The 23,724-nt window shown below is 44.2% G+C and overlaps 1 protein-coding gene across 18 annotated transcripts in view; it reads right to left on the bottom strand.

The window, feature by feature from the left end:
* Nucleotides 1-23,724, bottom strand: part of LOC144826666 (mucosa-associated lymphoid tissue lymphoma translocation protein 1-like) — a 1,784,778-nt gene that overhangs the window by 1,179,088 nt on the left and 581,966 nt on the right. For 7 of the 18 annotated variants that reach the window (XM_078685246.1, XM_078685242.1, XM_078685253.1 and 4 more), the window contains one exon: nt 13,692-13,775. The exons of the other annotated variants lie outside the window; for them this stretch is intronic. The gene's annotated coding sequence lies outside the window, so the exon portion shown is untranslated. The remainder of the gene's footprint in view (nt 1-13,691; nt 13,776-23,724) is intronic. 18 annotated transcript variants of the gene reach the window in all.

The raw sequence follows: 23,724 nt of genomic DNA, 5'->3' as shown, positions 1-23,724 counted from the left end.
TACTGGAGTCAGAACAAAATTGTGCGTTGATCCAGAAGGTCCAACTGCCACTGAGGGAGGAGCCCAGCTGGGAGATATGGCGGCTCCACGAGACCCAAAGTCACTGCAGAGGGAGACTGTTGCACAAATAGGTGTATCCTCGCTTCTTGAAGTCCTTGATCAGTAAAGGAGTTTCTGGGCACAGGAAATTCAGACTGGTGTGGGGCTTGGTCAGAGACAGGCTCTGTGGAACAACTGTGAGAACGGGTCGGAAGCGCGATGACGGATCTGTATCCTCTTGTTGGATTGGGTAAATATGAGGTCAATGATTTCTGTGATCTGTGCAGACCCAAAAACGGCAATACCAGTAAATGCAATGTTAATGTATGTCATAACCTGTACCCGCACAGTAGCGCCAACACCGGCAATACCAATATCAATGTATGTCATAATCCATGCTCAAATATCAACGTATGTCCTAATTCATACCCAAATAACAATACTACTACTAGCAAGAACCATCCCGATGTAGTTTATGACCTAAGCAAACTTAACCGTTAATACCAGTTAGAAAAATGTCAATATATGCGTTAACCACTGTATGGACAATATTAAGGATGTCGATAAAAATGATACTAGTGACAGCCATATTATTTTCAGAAGTTCTAAGAAACTCACATCATTGGTGTCGGATTCACCCAAGGTGACCGTCCCAACAACCCTGAGTCAGAGATACGTGGTTAGACAAGTCATATGACCCATACCCATGCCTAGCTAATACCAGGTCACAGGTGGGGTCTCTCTTAACCTAAAGACAAATGTGTGCCCAAGGAAAAACCTCATCAATCGCACAGATAGATAGTTGCACCACAAATAGGTCTGATAAAATTGCCCCAATAAATCCCTTTTGGCCGAGGGCTCACGTTCCCCAAACATACCACAAAGCTAGATACCAAATGTAGATAGAAACACTCAACAAATCAGGACACGACATGCACACCACACGTAGTGATCACATGCTCCCCATTCCAGACATCTGGACACATACACACTGGCCGACACTAGCCCTCCCCGAAGTAGAGAGCCACCTGTGTCCTTATCAGATGCCCGTACTTGAATGATTTACAACTGAGATGCTTTTTTGTAATGTAGAGATTGTTTTATTATACTTCACAAACTGTATATAACAGCCGCCAAAACTTTGTACACCGAGAGACTTTGAGCAGACGCACTCTGTCACGGCACTCCCGGCTGCAGCGTTTAATTAAACCAACTTGTTCTTGTTTTGCCAAACGCCTCTTATCTTTTCATTAATGTAATGTAAATTCATATCCAAACAACACTCTTAAGACCTAGAAGGTCATGCCTGGGAAGAAGTCTGCTTGGACCACTTCTTTTTCGTCATCTTACCTGAAGATCATGACATGTCACGGGAGCGGCTATAGGAACGAGACAGCCTTACTCGTGGCTTTGACCTATGTAGTCTTTTGGTATCAGGGGACGAATAACTTTGCTCTCTAATGATGGCCTTGGGTTGCATCCGGATGAAGTCACTGCAGGTCCCAGAGTCATGTTGCGACCCCAGACACCACAGTTAGACTAAGTGGGGATCAGTCACCGACATCTGTTTGTGACATTCCTCACAAGGCTTAAACCCTGTCGTTCTAGGAGGAGGCATTTCCCTTGCACACTAGGAAACAATTTTTAAAAAATGGTCTCAAGAAACCAAAGGTAGCCCCAGAACTGCATCAGTAGGAGCGGAAAAAGGAACTGATGTCAGCCTGCAAGGGTGGCGTCTATATAGGCCTGAGGTAACGGGTTTTTAGGAACCCGTTTGGTGCCAGGGGATAACACCCGAAGACCTCTGAGTTCTCCCTGTTCCGGACCACAGAAACACGGAGTCTTCTAGTCGAGTCAGAGATCAAGTTTTATTGATAGCTACCAAGTAACAGGTATCCTAGAAGCACGACAAACACGGGTCATGTGTTCTCAGGAGACTGTTCGTTTTTACAGAACCAGCCTTCTCCTTATATACAGAAATAATAGCTGCAAGCAAGAATTCTGGAGTTTATGATATGGCTGTACACATATTTCTACAATAATACAAAAGAGCGAAGTCATGTAGGCAAGCCCGTATTTTAGACGTCCAATTCGTGATAGATTACCCAGCTAAGCCCGGAACTCCCATCAGATATCGATGAAACCCCAGTAAAAGAAGGCACCTCCTAGTCATAAAACTGGCCATAAACAGGGAACAGGACAGGTGTGTGTTTGTAGAAAGCATGGTTTGTATGTAGTGTATGGTTTGAGGAATGTTTATGTATCGATGCTATCGCATTTGGCCACTGGGCGAGGGGTTGCTCAAACAGGTTTGGCTGAAGGCAATGGAGTCAGTTGGGACAGGTCAGGGGGAAGTCAGGGAAGGAGGACGTGTCCTTTTAGATCAAGCTCGACCTTTAATTGACTTATCATGAGGGCAAGACGTAAGATGGATGTCGTTCACAAAATGGAGTCTAAGGGGTTGGGACGGAAACTACGATTTGGGGGTGTTGGCGACCCTCGATTCTGACGCAAATGCATAGAAATGATGTCCTAATCATTATCGGTTCGCTGACACCAAATTCGTCATGGTACGTTGATATTTTGTGACACGGGTATTGGACCTCGATATCGGAACAACAACAGGGTCCAGATTTTCAGAACCACAGACCCTCCTTTTGCCCTTATGTAAGGCAATAATTCATGTTAGTCTGAGTCAAAATCCGTATGATGGAATTCGTGGAGATGCTGCTGTAACATCATTCTGTTGCTCAGTTCGTCCCTTGACACAGGCTTTCGTACACATGAAGTAGCACAGAGGCCACATAGTGCAGGAGCGCACTGTATACACAGGCAGAACATAAACAGAAGTGCTAAGATCATCCCAATGAAGATCAATGTTTTCCATCCCCATGTAGCGATCAGTCCCCAGAACCACCCTAGCAAGGACCAATCTCCTTTTTCCACGTGGAGGGAATCAGATATTTCGTGTAGTTTAGAGATGGCCTGGTACACTGTCGGTGCGTTATCAGGGATGAAAATGCAACAACTAGATTGGATCACTCTACACACACCACCACGATCGGCGAGTATGATATCTAGGGCAACTCGGTTCTGAAGGGTCATAAGTCGATCCGACTGAAGCTCGGTCGTTAAATTTCCAAGGGCTCCGGCCGTTGTACTCACGGCCAATTCAACTATCCTTGATAACTGGCGAATATTCCTGCTGTTTACCATAGGCCCCCAAAATGGCAGAAAACCCTTTGCGAAGTCAGTGAATTCCTGACCCGCGGTGTCGTCTTTACTCACGACACCTCTAGCTGTCCTTGTCCGATGGTAATCTGCTCTCGCCGTGTAGGTGGGAGGCAGCAGAAATGCGATAAAGCATGTACCTGAGAAGTTAGGGGGCAACCACGTGTAAGCTTGGTCATGGCAGACGAAATACGTGCCTTTGGCTGCTAATAATATGGGGGAAGTTCGAGAAGCGAACACATATGTTTCCGCGCATATACTCTTTCCTAATTGTGCTTTGGGATCCCTGCCGATACCCTGTAAACATAAGTGACCTCGGTTGGGTACTATCCAAACTGGGCGGGATTTCTTTGCTGTCTGGCTCTTACTCAGGTAAACCCCATATTTAGTTACGTTCCAACGAGTGTACGGAGTGAGTTCATCTTTGGGAATCGTAAGGTAGGTGTCGAACTCTCTACTCATATTTCTTATCCCTGCTATTAGTGCCTTGTTACTGGAATCACTTTCAGTAGAACGTGTCGGGTATGGTTCTATGGCGAATAGGAACATGGTCTGGAAAGCCCACAGAGAACCATAATAGCTGAATGGCAGGATGAAGTATGGGATACCCTTATCCGTCGTGTGTGGCATGAGTCCACATATCCAACAGTTCGATGTGTTCATGATGGACTGGTGTTGGTGTAGGAGTTGAATGAATGAGTTATTTACAAATTCGAGTCTTCTGGCAGACTCGTGTTCAGGTAGAGGGTGAAAGTAGTGTGGAGAGATAGTAGGAGGAGGCTGTGGCCGGGTGTCATTTGAAAAGGTAACTTGGAATACGAATACAGTATAGCCAGTCAAAAACATCGTTATGCTACACAACATTAAAATACATGTTATCAAAAATTTTCTTTTGGCCAGTACAGTGCATAATTGTCTTTCAAAGTTTGGGAGTCTGGTAGGTCTCTTTACCCTAGGAAACTCCATCCTCTAGTTGCTGCCCGCGGTGGTAGGTTGGTTCTCCCAGGGAGTGCGCTCTGTTCAGTCCGGGGTAACTCCCTTGGACCAACCAGAACCGTTGACCTAAACGTCCCCAGTTGCACTCCCCAGACTTCAACCGCGACCCTAGCAGCAGAACCGGATGGCGGTTCGAAAATCAAAAATGAGCTAGTTTCCTGAGAGTGAGAGAGCTGAAAAATCAAAAATCGTTCTTGGGGGAGGGAAAATCACATTAGTTTGCTCTTTTATTAGTCTCTGGGGTTAGATCTCAAGTTGTACCGTCGTTTCCCAGGTACGGAAGTGTCTTCAAACAATGTCTCAGGTTCGGTAGTGTCCAACTGCATACACGGTGGCACAAATCCTTGTAAAATATGATCACTCTCCTTTTCGGTACCAGTTTCTTTTAGACGTGCATCGCTAAAAGGGATGAAACGAGGTATGGATTCTGTCTCGGAGTCGGCAATTCCTTCGTTGACCCACCGGTCGTATGAAAGGGGCAGAGGGACCCGTTTACAATGGGTCCCGTGCACCCAGTTCTTTTTGCCTTCCACCCGAACCGCTGATCTCGTGGAAAGAAGTACCAGGTAAGGTCCGGTCCACCTCGGCTGTCCGTTGTTTGTGCGCTGGAAGTTTCGCACCAAGACCCACGAGCCGGGTGTGATGGAGTGACCTGGATCGTCAGAGGCTGGCGGAGAGGAACTGTGAACCTGTTGGTGTAAAACACGCAATTTAGTTGTCAATTCGCACAAATAATCAAGCAGTACGGGGTGCTCTATTTCGCTAAGTTTCTTTGGTCTTGGCACGCCCCAGACGTTGGCTGGGCGGCCAAACACTATCTCATGGGGGCTAAGTCCTAATCTGGAATGGACTGTCATTCTCGTTGACAAGAGTGCTAGAGGCAAGGCGTCAGGCCATTTAAGACCTGTGCTGGCTTGGATTTTGGCTAATTTGAGCTTCAAAGTGCCATTGTAGCACTCTACTAATCCAGCTGATTGGGGGTGATTCGCAGAGTGGAATTTTTGTTGGATGCCCAAACATTCACACACTCTCTTCATCACGCGTCCTACGAATTCACTTCCATTATCACTCCAGACAATTCTAGGCATGCCAAATCTCGGGAAGAACTCTTTGACAAGGGCTTTGGCAGTTGACAAGGCTGTATTGTCCTTAAGGGGGTACGCTTCCACCCACCTGGAGAAAGCGCAAACAACAACAAGCACATACTTCAGATTGTTGCATCTCTCCATGTGAATGAAATCGAGCTGCAAAACCTCGAACGGATACGTTGGAGGCGCAAAATGACCAGCTGGAGTTGGGGTTCCCCTACCGGGATTGTACTTCAAACACACCATACAGTTTCTGACCACATTCTCTGCATATTTCGGGATATTGCTATTTTGCCATACTGGGGCCAATACTTTACAGATTCCTCTCGAACTGATGTGTGCAAATCCGTGAGCCATTGTTACTACTGCAAGTACATATGCGTTAGGTAATAGCCATCGCTGGTGTTCTGACAATTCGACCCAACAACCATTCGCATCTAACCTACCCTTACTTTCTCTCTATTCATTCACCTCTTTCTCAGTTGCCTCGGCTTGTATAGATTTCACGCTTTCAATGGTGTCCTCACACATTCCCACATCAGTAATCCATCTAGCGGGACCTACAACATACATCCGACTCATTGTGTTCCTTGCAGTCTCTTTCGCAACCTCGTCTGCAAATGCATTCCCGCGGCCAACATCATCCTGAATCTTTTTGTGTGCACTACATTTTATTATGGCAACTTGTAGTGGCAAGGTCAGTGACTGGAGGAGCTCATTAACTAGCTGACCATGTTGTATCTTTGCACCATGTGACGTAAGAAACCCACGTTCACGCCACAATCTCCCAAAACTGTGAGCCACACCAAAGGCGTATTGGCTGTCAGTGTACACATTCACTCGCTTTCCTTTCGCTAACACATATGCTCTGGTAAGCGCAATTAGCTCTGCAGCTTGTGCAGAATTATGGGAAATTCGCGCAGTCTCTATAATGGTGTGTAATGTCGTAACGGCATATGCTGCAGTCGTATCACCATTCGGCAGCTTGAAACATGAACCATCAACCCATAAAGTATCGTTGCATTCAGGAAGGGGAGTGTCCTGTAAGTCTACTCTCCCTTTTGTCTCTTCTTCTGTCCTAAAACAGCAGTCATGTTTATCAATCTCGTCTGTTCCTGTCGGAATGGGTAACGTTGCGGGATTCAGTGTATCGCACCTCTTTATGTGGATGTGACTTGCTAGCAGCGTAAGTTCGTAACTGGATAGTCGAGCGCTAGTAAGGTGTTGTGTCTTCGTCCTGTTTAGTAAAATGTCTACTGCATGCGGAACCATAACGATCAGAGTATTATTCATGACTAATCCAGCGGATTGTCGGATGCAGACAGCTGCTGCGGCGGTAGCCCTCAGGCAACTTGGTAGGGCTTTAGCCACAGGGTCTAGAGTCGCCGAAAAATACGCGCATGGGCGCTGTCTGTCCCCAAAATGTTGTGTTAAAACTGATAATGCACAACCTTCCTTCTCATGGACATATAATGTAAAAGGCTTACTGTAGTTGGGGTTTCCCAACACAGGAGCCGAACATAATGCATCACGCAACTCGTGGAAACTCGTCTGGCAATCTTCAGACCAAGGCATAGGATTTGGCGTATCTTTACAGAGTAGTGCCAGCAAGGGTTTAGCTAGTAGTGAGAAATTCGGTATCCATTGTCTACAGTACGATGTAATGCCCAAGAAGGCTCGAACCTCTCTCTGTGTCCTTGGGGCACTCAGTTCTGCGATTGCCTGTATTCTTTCTGGTGTCAGTCTCCTTCCCTCCTTCGACAAGATGTGACCTAAGTAGGTTACCTCTTGTCGGCAAAATTGTAGTTTGGAGAGAGAGACTTTGTGCTTCATGTCACATAAGTGATGCAATAATGATAACGTAGCTTTCTTGCAAATCTCTTAAGTGTCTGCAGCGATCAGTAGATCGTCTACGTACTGAATCAGAGTTGAACCATTCGGTAGAACAATTGTGTCTAGTTGTGTTTTCAGGGCTTGACTGAATATTGATGGGCTTTCGCAGTAGCCTTGAGGAGCGCACTTGAAGCGGAAGCTTCGTCCTCCTAAATTAAATCCGAAAATATCTCTACTCTCCTCAGCAATCGGGATACTGAAGAAAGCGTTCTTCAGGTCAATCACCGAGAACCAATTTGCTGAAGCTGGAACCATCGTCATAAAGCAGTAATGTCGGGGACAACTGGAAACTGTGGGATAACTATCTTGTTCACTTCTCTGAGGTCGATCACAAACCTATACACAGGCGGTTGTGAAGGATCAGTACGTTTTAAGACGGGCAAAACTGGACTGTTACAAACATTTCCTGTTGTTTCTTCGATGACGTCTTTATCAATCAGGTCATAAACAATCGTCAATAACGCCTTTTCACATTCGCTAGATATTTTGTATTGGGGAATACGTGGTAACCTAACGTTGGCTTTTAACGTTATGACATACGGTGCTATCTTCAAACGACCTACATCATTAGAACCATTAGCCCAGAGTACATCAGGAAGACTCGACAATTCAGTTGCAATATTTTCTTTTGACACATACATTGGAGAAATTACTTTCTTACCTAAAGTAAGTTGTACTCCCAATGGTGAACAGTACAAAGTCGCATATAACCTTTTTAGTAAATCCAAACCTAACAAATTTTCACCGCAACCTGTGGTAAGAATGAGGGGTGCTTCTAATTCGCACGGGCCAATAGAAAGAGATACAGGACTGGAGATCGGGTTTCTAACAGGGGCGCCAGAGAAACCTACTGAAACATTTATTTCGCCGGACAAAGGTGCGCCAGGAAGTTTTGAGTGCATGATAGAACTTTTTGTAGCACCAGTATCCAGCAGAAATGGCTCTGACACTCCTGAGGCGATTACCTCGACATAAGGTCCATTCTGATCTACTGGAACTGAAACAACTCCCTCTCTTTGTCCATGGCTGTCCTAGCAATCGTTACCCTCATATTCATGTTCGGTGTAATAGTCATCAGCATAGTACTGAGCTGACCTGGTCAACGCATTATTTTGTTGGTCGAAGCTGTTCATCGAATTCTGAGGCGGAAAAGAAGTTGTATTCTGCGTGAAATTTCCACGGCCCCTACCTCTAGGGGCATGTTGAACACCTCTTCCCCTTACACCTGAAGCACCGCTTAAACATCGCGCAAGAGCCGGACAATTACTTTTAAAGTGACCCTCTTCCTTGCAATATGCACATTGATTCGGGCCGTAAGCAATACGCTGGTGGGAAAACTCGCTTCCTTGCGCGTTTCTCGAATACTGCTGTTGTGGTTGATAATTGGGCTGACTAGCCGTACGAGGCGAATGAGCTTGCTGGAGAAGAACTTTAGTTTTTAAATCTTTCGTCTTTTTGTCTATTTTATCTAGCTCGTCTTTGCGCCTATTTTCATAGTACTGGGCTGTAGCTAAAATTTGAGCTGACGTAGAGACAGCCCAAGCACTCTCTGAATCTTTCAGTTTATTACACAGTTCAGGGATTAAATTATGTACGAATTTGTCTACAAACAATCTTTGGCCACCCTCGGTAGCCATATCCTGACCACTATGATCGGTGAAAGTCTCCTCAAATCTTGTGAAAAAGTCAGACACATTCTCATCTTTCTTCTGCTTGCACGCAGATAGCTTGTCCCAGTTCACGCGTACCTCAGGCATTATCGTTTTCATGTACGCGATAATTCTACCGGGAAGTTCAGCTATTAACGGCTCGGGTGTAGAACCACCAATTTGTCTAGCATAGATAGCGGCAATGTTTGCCCATGAGTCACCTAGTTCTTGGGCATGGTTCGTATGACGTATTTTGCTCCATAGAGGATGTGGAACAACGTTCCCAAACAGCATGTCTATGTCCGCTAAATTCATTATACATGAGCTTGCAGTTTGCGATAACTCCTTATAATACCCAGTCGGGTTTTTACGAGGATCAGGCAATGTCTGCTTGAGCGCTAAGACTTCGGATCGTTTCCAGGGGACATGTACCCATACACGCTGGAAATGAGGCAGAATTGGCGGTACTACATTCGCATCGCCTTCCCTCCAAACCGGAGGAACCTCTCTCATCGGGTACTGTCTCGCTCTTTTCCTATCTGATACGTTGTCTTCGTACAATGATCTAGAGACGTTTCCCTTACTCCTATAAGAGAGTAATAACTCTATCGCTTTCTCAACATCTCTGCCTATAATCATACCTTCGTGGAACTTAAAGCGTGTACGCCATAGTTCGTTCATTGTGTATGTGGGATCATTTGTCTCCAAATCTTTGCCCAAATATACACACATTTCTTCGAATACGTATCTCTGAGTGGGTGCATTCCATTGACGGAAGACTTCCATAACAGACTGAACATCATATCTAACAGTATCCGTAATCCATTTACGGGCTACTTCATCTAGCACTTTTCTTTCCTCGTAATCAGGCAGTTGACTACGTAACTGTCTATCTTCTGTTTTAGGGGTCGTTTTAGGCGACCCGAAGAAAGGTGAAAGCAGACCAGTGACGGTACCTGTCACTCTTTGTCTAATAGAAGGAGAAGCTTGCGGGGGAGCAAGTGCATCGGTGAAAACAGGCTGAGGCAAAGAAGAAGTAGAGGCAATAGTAGAGGAAGTTGAAACAGTGACAGACGTAGTATCATAGGGAACAGTTGGAGCTGTAGGCAAAGTGGTAGAAGTAGATGGAGTAGGTGGCAAAGATGGCGGCCCTTGAGAAGGCTGCGCCGGAGAAGTAGGAACCAGCTGAAGAGTAGCTGGCGTGTGTGCAAGAGCTGCGTTTCGTGCGCCGGGGCGCGGTATAGAAAAACGCTTTGGCGTTGTAGTAGCGTCTAACGCATACGGTGGAGGTGAGCTTAATAAGTGGGACATTAATGGATCTTTCTCGGATCTTTCCTCTTGACCTTGTCCCTTATTTGGTAACATCGGGTAGCATTTATCTACTGCTAGTTTCTTGCTCCTAAGTATTTGTTTGTTTTCTTGCTCTTCCTCGTTATCCCTGTATGCAACGGCAGCTTGCACCATTGACATACCTCTTTTATTCCTTTTTGCTAACTTTATTTCTTTCTGTTTGGCTTCTTTGCGCCATAAGCGAAAAGAGTCAAACATCGCCGGCCGGGCTTTTCTCTTAAATAATTTGACCTCTAGGTTATCTAATATTTCTGAGTCGAAACTACCATATTGGGGCCATTTTAAAACACCATCCTTGCGGGTGTATTTTATCCACACTTCATTATATGTGATAGGGCCTACGCCGTGCTTTACGTAGAGCTCATATGTTGGAGTTCCAATCGGAGGAACCGGACAGGAATCCTCTAATCGGGAGTCCTTACTACAACCAAGACAAAACAAGTTTCCAAGTCTGCTAAAACCAGGCATCTTTGCTCACTAGTCTAGCTTCAAACTTCAAAGGATTATCGATTACGATATTTCTCGTGAAAACACAAGTCCTTCGGCTTTGGGGCTTGCAAGTACCAAATCAAGGCGTATCTCAAGGATACCAAAAACTAAGGACAAACTAAGGACTGGGAGACGCTCCACTTATACTTAACTGAAGTATTTGAAGATCGGTGACGTCGCTAGAAGACTCGTCTATCGTTTCGCTCTACCAAGGATCACTGGGTCCAAAACAAGGCGATAGTCAGGGCAGCAGTCCTTCGTAGCCGTCGGGACGCGGGGAACATCGCAGCAAAGACCTTCGGAACCACGTCGACATACAGGGGTCGCTGAAGTGGCTGGCCGTCCTCCGGAATTTTCACACGAAGCTCCTCACGAACATCTGGCTTGGACCGTCGCCGCTTGATACCGCCCAACGTTGGGCGCCAATTGAGGTAACGGGTTTTTAGGAACCCGTTTGGTGCCAGGGGATAACACCCGAAGAATTCTCCCTGTTCCGGACCACAGAAACACGGAGTGTTCTAGTCGAGTCAGAGATCAAGTTTTATTGATAGCTACCAAGTAACAGGTGTCCTAGAAGCACGACAAACACGGGTCATGTGTTCTCAAGAGACTGTTCGTTTTTACAGAACCAGCCTTCTCCTTATATACAGAAATATTAGCTGCAAGCAAGAATTCTGGAGTTTATGTATGGCTGTACACATATTTCTACAATAATACAAAAGAGCGAAGTCATGTAGGCAAGCCCGTATTTTAGACGTCCAATTCGTGATAGATTACCCAGCTAAGCCCGGAACTCCCATCAGATATCGATGAAACCTCAGTAAAAGAAGGCACCTCCTAGTCATAAAACTGGCCATAAACAGGGAACAGGACAGGTGTGTGTTTGTAGAAAGCATGGTTTGTATGTAGTGTATGGTTTGAGGAATGTTTATGTATCGATGCTATCGCATTTGGCCACTGGGCGAGGGGTTGCTCAAACAGGTTTGGCTAAAGGCAATGGAGTCAGTTGGGACAGGTCAGGGGGAAGTCAGGGAAGGAGGACGTGTCCTTTTAGATCAAGCTCGACCTTTAATTGACTTATCATGAGGGCAAGACGTAAGATGGATGTCGTTCACAAAATGGAGTCTAAGGGGTTGGGACGGAAACTACGATTTGGGGGTGTTGGCGACCCTCGATTCTGACGCAAATGCATAGAAATGATGTCCTAATCATTATCGGTTCGCTGACACCAAATTCGTCATGGTACGTTGATATTTTGTGACACGGGTATTGGACCTCGATATCGGAACAACAACAGGGTTCAGATTTTCAGAACCACAGGCCCATGCACATCACATCCGGCGCAAATGGCCTCAACTGAGTCACAGTCGCAACCTTTCAGTGTGCAGCGGTACTGCTTCAAAGTTCTCCATAACCTTTTTGACACATGGTGAGTATTATAAGAAAAGGAGTCTGCAGTTAGAAGTCTCTATTGGAAATAGGGGGCATTAAAAAAACCACAAAACAAAAGAGGAGGCTCCAAAAAGAGCCAACAAATTGAGGCAGAAAAAAGAAAATCAATATCTTAGTGGGACTTCACCTTTCAATAAGAACTTGAACAATCACAAGAATATTTAGAAAATGAAATATTCACAAGCTGACCTCTGGGAATAACTTAGAAAACTCCCATCAGAATCATGTGGTGTTAATCTGAAATTATGTGGGAAGCTCTATTTTCTTTTTAATATTCCCATCAACAAATGCATTAAGGGTATTTGTAAAAATGGCCATGCCAGAAGATCCACCTTTAAGCTACTTTGTATCACCCACAAAGCAATACATAGAGTAGGGTTACTTTTAACCAGGAATAAAATCACTAAATACATTCAACAAAGAAACACTCGCTCAAGATTAGCACATCGCCTCAAAACCCCACCATACATGAAAAAGACCATAGTTGTTACATTTTTCTCTGTGTAGGCAACCAAACTATGGAACTCATTACCCCCAAACATAAGATCCTCGGCGAACTATTTTATCTTCAGAAGACTACTCAAGAGTTGTCTCTTTCCTACCTAACCACCATACTCAAACATTAATGTACAGCGTACCCCTGTGTTTATAAACATTTATAATTTGATTATAGGTTTGTATCAAGACATGTGTATTTCTTTGAACAAATATGTATATTAACTATGGCTTTTAAAATATATATTCTTTAGGGCTGCTTTACAGATGTATATATTACTCATGGTTAAATATATATATATCATAATATGCTCAACATATAAGTTATTTGATTAGATGCGATCAAAGCGAGGAAATCGCGGGAGTGACTGTGGTGCGAGGCTGAGGACGCGGTGGCTGCCATTTCCTGGCAGTGTGGAGCAAACTGGTGAGGCAAGCAGAGGTTCGGCAGGGAGGAATCGGACGTCTGGTGGCAGCAGGAGGAGCTGCAGAGGGCTTCCCTTGCTGGCTGAGACCCCTTTGCCTCCCGATAGCACTACTTTGTTTACCCCGGGGAGGAATTAAGTTCAGCGGTGCCTGACTCTAACATGACGGCCGCGTGGATGCCAGGCCTTGTGGGAGCACTGGGTCCCCTTACACGTCAGCAGTTCAGCACTAGAGGAGGAGAATCTTCCGCTCCACACATCACTGGAGCGCCTTGCAGTGCAAAGCTCGTAAGGAGCATAGGGACCCAGTATGCAGTATCAGTGGTGACTTAATGATCCCCGGCCACGCCCGACTCCAACATGGCGCCCATGCTGCTGCAGCTACAGGAGGGACAGTGGTGGCCCATTCCAACTGATGTTCCACTCCCTTCACCTTTTTTTCCAAGACACTCGTTTCAAGGGAGGACATAGACCGGCTGTAGGAGTCGGCGCTCGTCTTTTTTGGAGAGCAACCCAAGACAGACTAGCGAGCATATAGATCAACCACCCCGGCGATTATAACTACAAGGGAGGATCTCACCTACCTTTTTTATTTGAGGAATGAAGGCGTATATTTCTTAGAACCGCTTATCAGGAGGTCATAATAATCGGCAGTTAGGAGGACTTTTCTGGGAAATAGTAACATAAACCAAAGAAGAGTCAGGAAACAAGCAGCAAATGACTGTACGATCTTAAACGTTTTTCATCAAAACCCTAGAAAAAGGGAACTGCCAGAAATATACGGAATTTCACAAACAGAAGACCCCACATGAATGACCGCAAAAATAAAAAATAAAAAACAAAAAATGTAACTAGGAAAAGTGGAAGAAATAAAACGAATATGATATAAGGATTTCCTCGAAATCGGCAACCATCCAGTGCCTGATATAGGAGAGACGTATCTAATTGGTCTTGAAAATAATGGTCAATTGTAACTAAACCATCAAAACGCGTCGACGCCTAGATTCACATAATCAAGGGTTTGAGCTTACTCCATAGATACTAAAATTAGAGCGTGTCCTGGAGAAGTTTCTCAAATTTAGGTTCCCTGATATGTATATATATGACAAATAGGATTGTCTGTTTTGTTCTCTCCTTTCTTTTCTCTACTTTTTATGATTTTATATGCACTAGTAACCTTTTCTAGCAAAGGATTGTTTTTAATATAATGTGGTGTTAATGTACATGTATTTGAATGCATTTGTAATGTACTGTTTTTTAATTTTGTGCAAATACTCAATTTTTAACAAAAAATAAAGAGGAATTATATAATTCATTGTTTGGTTTCCAAACATCTATTTCTAATATATGGGCTAATTGATGTAAATTATACATCATAGTGTATTGTCAGTTGTTGTCACCAAGGGATTTTTCTTTTTCACCACTCCCTTCACCACCAGGGAAGCTCATGATTGCTCATAAACCCAATCCTGGGAACAGGCTTATCTCAAACAAGGGGCATGAACATCACTCTGCGCCTGACCCCAAAATGGCTGCCCCTGATCCCATCCCATCAGGATACGAAATCTGTTAACCTACTACTGACAGTGAAGACCTAACTTTTTGACCGATGCCCGGTGGAGCCACTTGATAGCTAAAGAGGAGATAGGCTGTGGACTACCCCTTCAGGCGTCACCTACCCAGCCGTTCTTTGGAGAAAACTTACTTCGTCTCTCTGTTGTAATCTCCCTCCTACCACTTTACGCCACCCCCTTTCTCCTTTACGCTCCATTTATCCCTCCCCTTTGCTCTTTAATAGTGTTTTCTCATTGAGACCTAGCTGTTTGGCTGAAGCCTTGTGGAGCTACCCAATAGCTAAAGAGGAGATGGGCTGTTGACTTCCCCCTCGGCCCTCACCTACCCAGACGGATTTTGGGCAGATTCTCCTTCGTCTCTCCATCCTATCTACCTCCTACCCCTTTACACCCCTTACCCTTTTAAGCTCCATTTATTTCGTCTTCTTCTCTCTTGAAATGTTTTTCTAGTAACTAATTTAACGTGTAACTGATGTAATTTTGTAATTTCTGTGGAACCCTATGTAAAGCGCTCTGATACCTCTGGGTCTAGCCAGCGCTATATAAAACTCAAAATAAATAAGATGCTTATGGGTCGCTGTTTTATTTATCTAGAACTACATATAAATATTATCATAACTATGTTATCTACAAGTGCTGCTTCACTATTGAAATATTGAGGAAAAGATAAAAAATGAATTAAAAAAAGAACAGAGTAATAAAACATACACAAATTGATTACACCAACACTTGAAAGTCAGAGTTTATACAGTAATGTTAAATCTCAATATATTGTCTTCCTTATACATGGATATACTTTCTATGTAGTCATGTATCTATATATTTATTACTTTAAAAACAAATTGTTCACTTTCTCCAATACACCACTCTGTCTCACCCTATTCCACTCTCTATATATCCTCGACCTCCACTCTGTGACTCATCCCAAACCTAATTTTAGTACTAGTATCTCCAAAATTACCCTTTCTAGACTCTTCCCTCCTTTATCCCTCCAGCTTCACCTCACACCTCATCTTACTGCTATGATCCCCCAAATAATACTTTCTAGATTCTTTTTTCAAAATTTATTTATGCTGGTCAGGCAAAGAGAAATATAGTTTACACAGTTTACATACCAATACTTATACAATTTTCATACTTCATAGATATTACATTGACATGTACAGCACGTTCCGTTGTCCGTTAAGTAGTTTTCCATCATTATCTTTGTATCACAACAGGACACATTTCCCGTGTCCACAGCTCGCAACATTTACACTCTACCATCCCCATTATACAACCCACATCTCCTCTTCCGTTCGTACCAGGTCCGCACCTTAGGGTCTCGTTGATTTGTATTCAATTATCTGTTTGCACAGTTCTAAGGTATTGTACAAATAGTTCCCAAAAATCTTAGGCCTAGAGGCTTGTGGCAGCTCTTCTGCATGTGTCTCCAGGGTCTCCTTGCAGTATGTCAGGTCCTCAATCCAGTCTCGCTACCTCGGTGGGCGCCTACTCCCCCAACGTAGAGCTATGCGTCTCTTGGACAGTAATAGCGCTACAGCCAGACATTTTCGTCTACGGGCTAGTCGCAACTTGTATACCCCCAGAAGGCACACCAGGGGCTCATTGGGTATCTGTTCTGATAGCATCAGAGCAAGAGTGCCAGTCACTTTCTGCCAGTATGATTGAAGTCGAGGGCATGCCCACGCCATATGCAAGAAATCTGCTCCATAGGCACCACATCTATTACACTTGTCTTCTGTGCGTAACCCATATTTATACAATTGCGCTGGTGTATAATATACTTGATGTATGAATTTGAAGTGTATAATGCGCAGGTTGCAGTTTGGTGTTAGCATCTGCATCAGCGCACAGCTGTATTCCCAGTCCTCCTTAGCAATAGGGTTGCCAATTGCCTCTTCCCATTTCTGTATCGGTTTGTCTCGGATACGGAGCTGCATTATACATGCGTGTTACCAAGCGTTGTCAGGTGGGTGATGTTAGTAGGATCTGTAGTGCATTATGCGTCGGTGGTTCATCTGGCAACGAGGGGTATAATACGCAGCCACAAATACGCAAATATCTTTAAGGGTGTGCGATGCACACTAAGGGAAGCGTCAGTTTGTCATATGAATTTGCAGTGTGGGAATATATAGCTCATGGTGCTTAGACCCATTTCGCCCAGCAATGACAGCATATTCTTTTCCTGCGTAAACTTTACGTGTGGGTGGTGAGAAATGGGCAGTGCTGATGCGTATACAGGGGGTGTGTGTGCGCGCTTCGCCAGTAGGAACCATGCCTTTGATGTGCAACTAACAGGATATATCACGGCTCTCTGGATAATCCACCTCGGTTGCATGCTCTACTTTCTAGAGTCTTACCTCTTCTATCCCTCCATTATTCTATTCAATCCAGCTTTCAGACTCACATGTCCAACGCTCAGATTAAGTCATATTTCCCTATACTAATCCACCACTGATCCTTTTGGGTTCTGTAGTACCGTGCTACTCACCAAACACACTTCGACTCCTCGTCAGGGGTAGTAAGTGCTATATAAATATAATAACAATTTTGGAACAGACAAGTAAACCCTATATGTATAACCAAAGTCCTTCAGAAAATGGCTAGGTAGCCCATTTTCTAATCTGATAGAAACAGCCTCTGGTAGGATCCTGAGGAATAAAGATTTCATTGATGAATGCAGACTGTTATTGCCTAAAACAATAATGGAATGTTATTTTACAGCTCTTTGTATGCAAACAAAAAAAATTATTATCTATGTATAGTTTGACCAAAAATATATTTTATGCTATATTAAGCAAAGGCTAAAAGTATCTTTAAGTATAGACTTTTCACAGAAAATAAGACAACAAAATGCGTAAATGTAAAAGAATAATACACTAATATTTTATTACAGAGTGTTTCTGTCACCTGAAAGAGGCCGCACACAAGCCACTTCCGTGACTCAGAGAAATTCTGACATATTTCCAAGAAATACCCATGTGTCTTCAGAGAAGCTATTTAACAAGCCCGCCTTCAACCAAGATCAGAGTTTCTCCCACATTTCTCTTAGCATGGCAGCAGAATCCTTGTTCGACCTCTAGTGCCCATGTTGCAAACGGCCCTTAAAAACATTTCACGGTTCTTTTTTTATTTTTTTGAGACTTGCATTTTCATATATTTTTTTTTAATTTCCGTTACAGCTTGTGGGCAGCAAAACAAAAAAGCCAGCCACTTCTATTTCAAGATGTCAGTCAGTCAAAAGTACTTTATTCGGTTCATATCAAAAACCATAAAAGTATACACACATTAGAAATCAAGATCATGGTACATTGTTAAAAACAAACAGGACATGATAAATATAAATATAAAAGACCCTAAAAAAAAAATCTACTATTTACAACTAGGCCAATTAATTTTTTTCCCTAGTCTCATCGCTATTGTTAAAAAACATGCCACATTAAAAATTTCCCAAGTATTCGACAGCAACTGGAGGTACATAAGGGCCGGTTTAACTTGTCTAAACCCTTTGTATTTGATCAGTGGTATAATGAACGTTTTCCGTATTTCCACAAAGTATTTACAGAAAAACATAAAATGTGCAGTGTCCATTATGGAAAAGCCATCACAGGGACAAATGTCTAGATCCTTCATTTTAGTCCAAGTTGGTCGTGTAGTAAGGAGCAGATGAAATTTGTTCAACCTGAACCTAGTCAAGAGAAAACTATGGTTATTATTATTGACCATTTTCAGGTATAATTCAATATCAATGGAACTGATTAAGAGCTGATGGGCCCTCACGGTCACCTTACCCAGTTCCATTTCCTCCCTTACAGAACTCTTAATCAACATAAAAGTATCTTTGGTCCATTTCAAGTCTCCCTTAACCAGTTTTTGGGGCTGGGTAAACAATTCTGGGCGACCTAATAACTCAGCTAATGTTTTAACATATTTCAGCCATGGGATGGATGAACTGTGGTCCAAAGTCAAACAATCACTCAAGATCTCATGATTTAAAACCAATTCCGGGTTTAACCATGATGTTATCCACTTTAATAGCGGTGCCACAGCTATACGGTCTTCCAAATAACCATTCCCAAGTTCCTGATGTACAATATAACCAGGGGTTGATTGGGGCACTGATAAGATATTTTTCAAAAACTTATCTTCAGCAACCTGTAGGTGTTTTACGCTTTTAAAGCCACACAGGTCTGCTCCGTACATGGCTATGGATACACATTTTGCGTGGTAAACTTTCAAGACGGCTTCCAATGGTTTCTCCCCTAATTTACGGGAAAAATCTAAAACGGCCGAAATAGATCTTACGAAAACATTTCGTTTAGCGGCCATTTGGGGCAGCCAGGTGGAGCTGTCATCAAAGATAACCCCCAAGTATGGGAAACTCGTAACTCTGGATAGCCTGTGACCATCACAAAACAGGGTTTTCAATTCTTTACTTTTACTACCCACCGCCATTACATGAGATTTAGAATAGTTGACGCTAAGGTCCAGTGCATTCATAGAATTATAAAATGAATTTAAAAGACGTTGGAGGCCTACTGTTGTACGTGCTAAAAGAGCATCATCATCTGCATAAAGCAGAGCGGGTATCATAAATTTGCCTGCCCTTGGTATATCCTTGCTTGCTGCCCCCAAAACTGTCCCCAAGTCATTAATATAAAGAGTGAAAAGCAAGGGGGCTAAAATACAGCCCTGCCTGACCCCATTCATAATCCTTATCTTTCCGGTACAGTTCCCTTTATAATCATATCTAACTGTGGCCGTGAGATCCCTATGTAGGTCAGCTAGGAAGTGCACAATGTTTACATCTATACCAAGCTTTAGTAACAGATCCCACAATTTGGACCTGTTCACTCGGTCGCAGGCCGAGGACAGGTTCATAAAAGCTAGGTATAGAATACCATTTTTAGCAATAGTATATTTTCCAATTATTAATTGGAGATTAAGACTTTGGTCTATAGTACCCCTCCCTTTTCTAAATCCATACTGCAAAGGTGAAAGGGTATTTGTGTCTTCCAGTTTCTCTGTTATTCTACTCAGTATAACTCGGCCAAGGACTTTTACCGTGGAATCAATAAGAGAGATCGGTCGATAATTTAGAGGATCTCCCCTATTACCTTTTTTGAAAATGGGAACAATAACTGATTCCGACCATGTAGGAGGGATACCAGATTTACTAATACGGTTAAAAACATTTGCTAAAATATTAGACCATGTCTTGATGTCTGACTTAAAGAGGTCAGCCGGAACACCATCGGGGCCGTGGGCCTTATTACTGGTCATTTTCCGGATGGCTTCAGCTACCTCTATTTCTGTGACTGACAGGATATATGTGTGTGGGGCAGGGGTGCACACAACCTCACAGCCTGCAACCCCCCCTTCATAGACTGTTTTAAAATGAGTAAGCCATTGGTGTTCTTGAATACCACAGTCAAGCCGTTTGTTACAGGGATCATTAAAATATGGCCTATTAATGACTTCCCAAAATTTAGCGCTATTTTTTAGGCGGCCTCTCTAATTTCACATTTCCTGGCTTCCACTGCTCTTTTGTATGATTGCCTTAAGGAAGCTACGAGTGACCTATCGATTGGTTTGCTTTTCAGGGCAATCCTAAGTTTTTGATTGGCAACTGAGCAATTACGGTCAAACCAACCAACACCCCCTTGCTCCTTTACCCTACCTGATAACTTGAGGTCCGCTGCTATTTGGGTACAAATTTTTATAAAAGCATCAAGGACCTCTTTATCCCCCGTTTCAAGGTCCATACATTTTTGCATATCTATCCCTCTGGTTTTAAAAAGATTATCTATAAAGTCTCGCTGAACCACCCTTTCCCATCTGATCCTACGTCCCTGATCTGTTGGTCGAATGTCGTGCTTATCTACCCTTTTATATTGATTCTCAGATATTTTGAACGGATTAGTAATAATCAGGGTCACTGGGTTATGATCACTGGAATGTGACCTGGATACAGAGTATTCCCAGCTACAGTTCCCCAGGGTAAGACTTATAAAGATATAATCAATGGTTGAGCGACTGATGTTATTCTCAAAGGTTGGGATCTTCACTTCCTCCCTTTGAGGTAGCATCAACCCATTACTCGCCAGGATATTCTCAAGGATCGCTCCTTGGGCAGTATGCTCAAAATGTATCTCACCTTGATTTTTACGGCCTAATTTATCAACTAAGAGACACTTATCTGGGCACCCATGGATATTAAAGTCTCCTAATACAATTACCATGCAGTGGTTATTTAAAACCGCAATTTGCCTAGACAAAAAGAGTTCCAGGGTCGACAAATGATCGATAGGAGTTACTCTGTCATAGGAGTTATAAAAATTGACAATTAAAACATTACATTCCCCTTTGCAAACAATTTGAACTGCTAGACAGTAAGGTGAACCCGTTACTAACTGCGTATGAATCCCCGGGATGGATGTCGAAATTAAGGTGGCTAGACCCCCTTTGCTCTCCCCATGGCAGATGATATAGCTGGAAGGCAGTGAGAGGAGTAACCATCTAGGGTGAGGGTATTCGTAGTATCCCAAGTTTCTTGTAACCCGATGATATCGAAGGTCCCTAAGAACTTTCTCCATATTGGGTCATCTACTTTATTTCTTAGGCCCGCTATATTCCTTGACATAAACTTTAGGATTAAGTTTCTAGGTGGAATATCTTGTTTATTTGTCTGGTTATTGATACTGGTTTCATTTAAATCCTCATTCCCTGTGACCCCAGTAATCAATGCAGACTCCCCAGACCTTGCCTCTGGATTCATACTTTCCTGGTTGGTCAATACATATTCTAAGTTGAGGTTTTCACGACCCGTTCCTGATAGATTATTACCCTTTTTTCAGTCAACCCACCCTAGATCTGACATTGCTTCGAAACGATTAAAGGTTGGGACATTATAAAAGTTTCCCTGCTGGTAAGGCACAGAGAAGGGGTTGAGTCCGGGAATGGGAAGATTGTGATAACAACTTACTTCTGGAATGATGCCAAAATTAATGCCAGCTGGTCTCGGGTAGAAGAAAGTCAAGTCGACTACTCCAATGCCGGCGCTGCTAATGCCTAAATTCTGCCTAGAAATTAGCTGAGCTACCCTGGGATCCTTGAAATGAACTACTACACAATCCCCCTCAAAGCGCTTAAGACTACTACCTACCCAACCTATCCTTCTGACACCGAGAATCAGCCCATCAACTTCCCTGGGCAGTGGTCTATTAATCCTTAACCAGTGCATGGTCTTATTTTTTAGCGTCTGGAAGGATTCTTGCTGCCCAGCCAACAATGGTGGTACGTTGGTAAGGATGGCAACAAAGGGGTAGCAGTCTGGGGGCAGGTTCATAGGAGGTATTCTGCGGGGCACTTTAGGAGGAATTGTGTCGGGTAGGCTAGAGGGGAGAGGAACAGGGCGAGTCGATGGGGTTTGGACTAATGCGTTGGAATTATTGGATCCAGGATTCCCAGTTTTGGATCTATCAATAGTGCCCCTGACCTCGATAGCTGAGCGCTTCTTGGGTTGGGATGTGTTTGCCCGTGAATGGTCTAAAGGGTGGGGAGTGATCTTGTGGATTTGACCTGAGAGACGAGGCCCCCCTTTAGTAGTAATAACAACAGGAGGAAGGGGCTCTGGAACAGGTACCCCACTTGCCAACCCACTTGTATTAGAGGAATCATGTGGAGTGTTAGAGGTTGACGTATCCGCTTGGGCCCCCCCTTTATTACTGACCCCGACCTAAAGTGTGTTTTAATTAAGGATTTAGTTGAGAAAAAGTTATCTAAGGTAGCTTGTTCAAAGCAGTCCAATCGGTCCGCTAACCTTTTGACTCGTTCTACAATAGGGGTCAGTAGAGATTTCATCAATTTCTCTATCTGCGTGAGTAAGGGTGAATCTGGAGATAAGATCTCAGCAGGAGCTATCGCCTGAGAGTCACTCGGGTTAGATGCTGAATTACCCGAGGACACCCCATCCTTAACAGCTTGAGCCCCACCTGAACCAGCCCCTTTAGGCTTACAGGAAGATCCCGGTCCTATACCAAGTTTCCTGATTTTCTTAGGGTGTTTAGGGTGACAACCTTTCCGGGGACCGGTGTGTCTTTTCCTTTTAATATGACGGTTTTCGGGGGCTGCATGGGGTAACACACCTAATAGGGCAGGATTTTCCTCGTCAGTAGAAGTAATATTTAGAGTAGTAGGCATGGGGGGAGGCAAGATGGTAAAGACAGCGACCGATGGCTCGTTTCCGGTCTGGGAGTCAAAACCTAACATACCTTCCACCCTGACCAGACTGGGCGACTGTGAAGAAGCATGGGGCATTCCCACTGAGACTGGCACGGTTAAAGGTGGTGAAGAAGGGACCGATGCCAGAGAGCCCAGGGGTGCCCGCTACTCTAAAGGAAGTTTAAGGAGTTCGATAGATTGCCTGGGCTCAGCGCGTCTCTCAGCTAGGGGAATCTCTTTATCGATATCACGACAGTAAAATACTTGTCTAAGGGACCCAAGATTGTAACCCCTACCGTGGGCGGGAGGGGATTCAATAGGGGAGTAGTTGGAGGTGAAGACATACTTAGTGGTCTATACAGCACGAGGGGTGGGCGAGAACGATGTAGACCGCAACAGGGCCACTCAAGGCACAGAAGGAAACTTTAACTACGGGCCGTCTACAAAGCTACACAAAATAACAGTTTGCTTCACCTTATGCAGTATAGTCCAATAGATGACGCTGGATGACAGAGAGAGGGCCCAGCCCAGCCTCCTCCAGCCCCTGGCGGCCACAGACGGCCCGCCCTTGTCCCGGGTTTCTCCCGGGACGCTCCTGTGCGCTCCCGCGCAGCGGTGTGCTGATCCGATTATGAGGGGTGGAGAGAGGGCGGGGGCGTAGCAGCAGGGAGAGTGGACCAGGTGTGTTAATGGTCAATGCAGGGACTCCTGGGATACGGAGTCCCTGCTGCGCAGCTTGCAGCTCTGCTGCAGTTCTGTCCTTGCCCCTAACGCTCTGCTCCAAGATCAAGCAAACACCCTCCTCAGGCTGCCGAAG

This window comes from Lissotriton helveticus, chromosome 3_2 (assembly GCF_964261635.1).
Source record: "Lissotriton helveticus chromosome 3_2, aLisHel1.1, whole genome shotgun sequence".
NCBI classification, from domain to species: Eukaryota; Metazoa; Chordata; class Amphibia; order Caudata; family Salamandridae; genus Lissotriton; species Lissotriton helveticus.
This window is presented reverse-complemented; position numbering and strand designations above follow the sequence as displayed.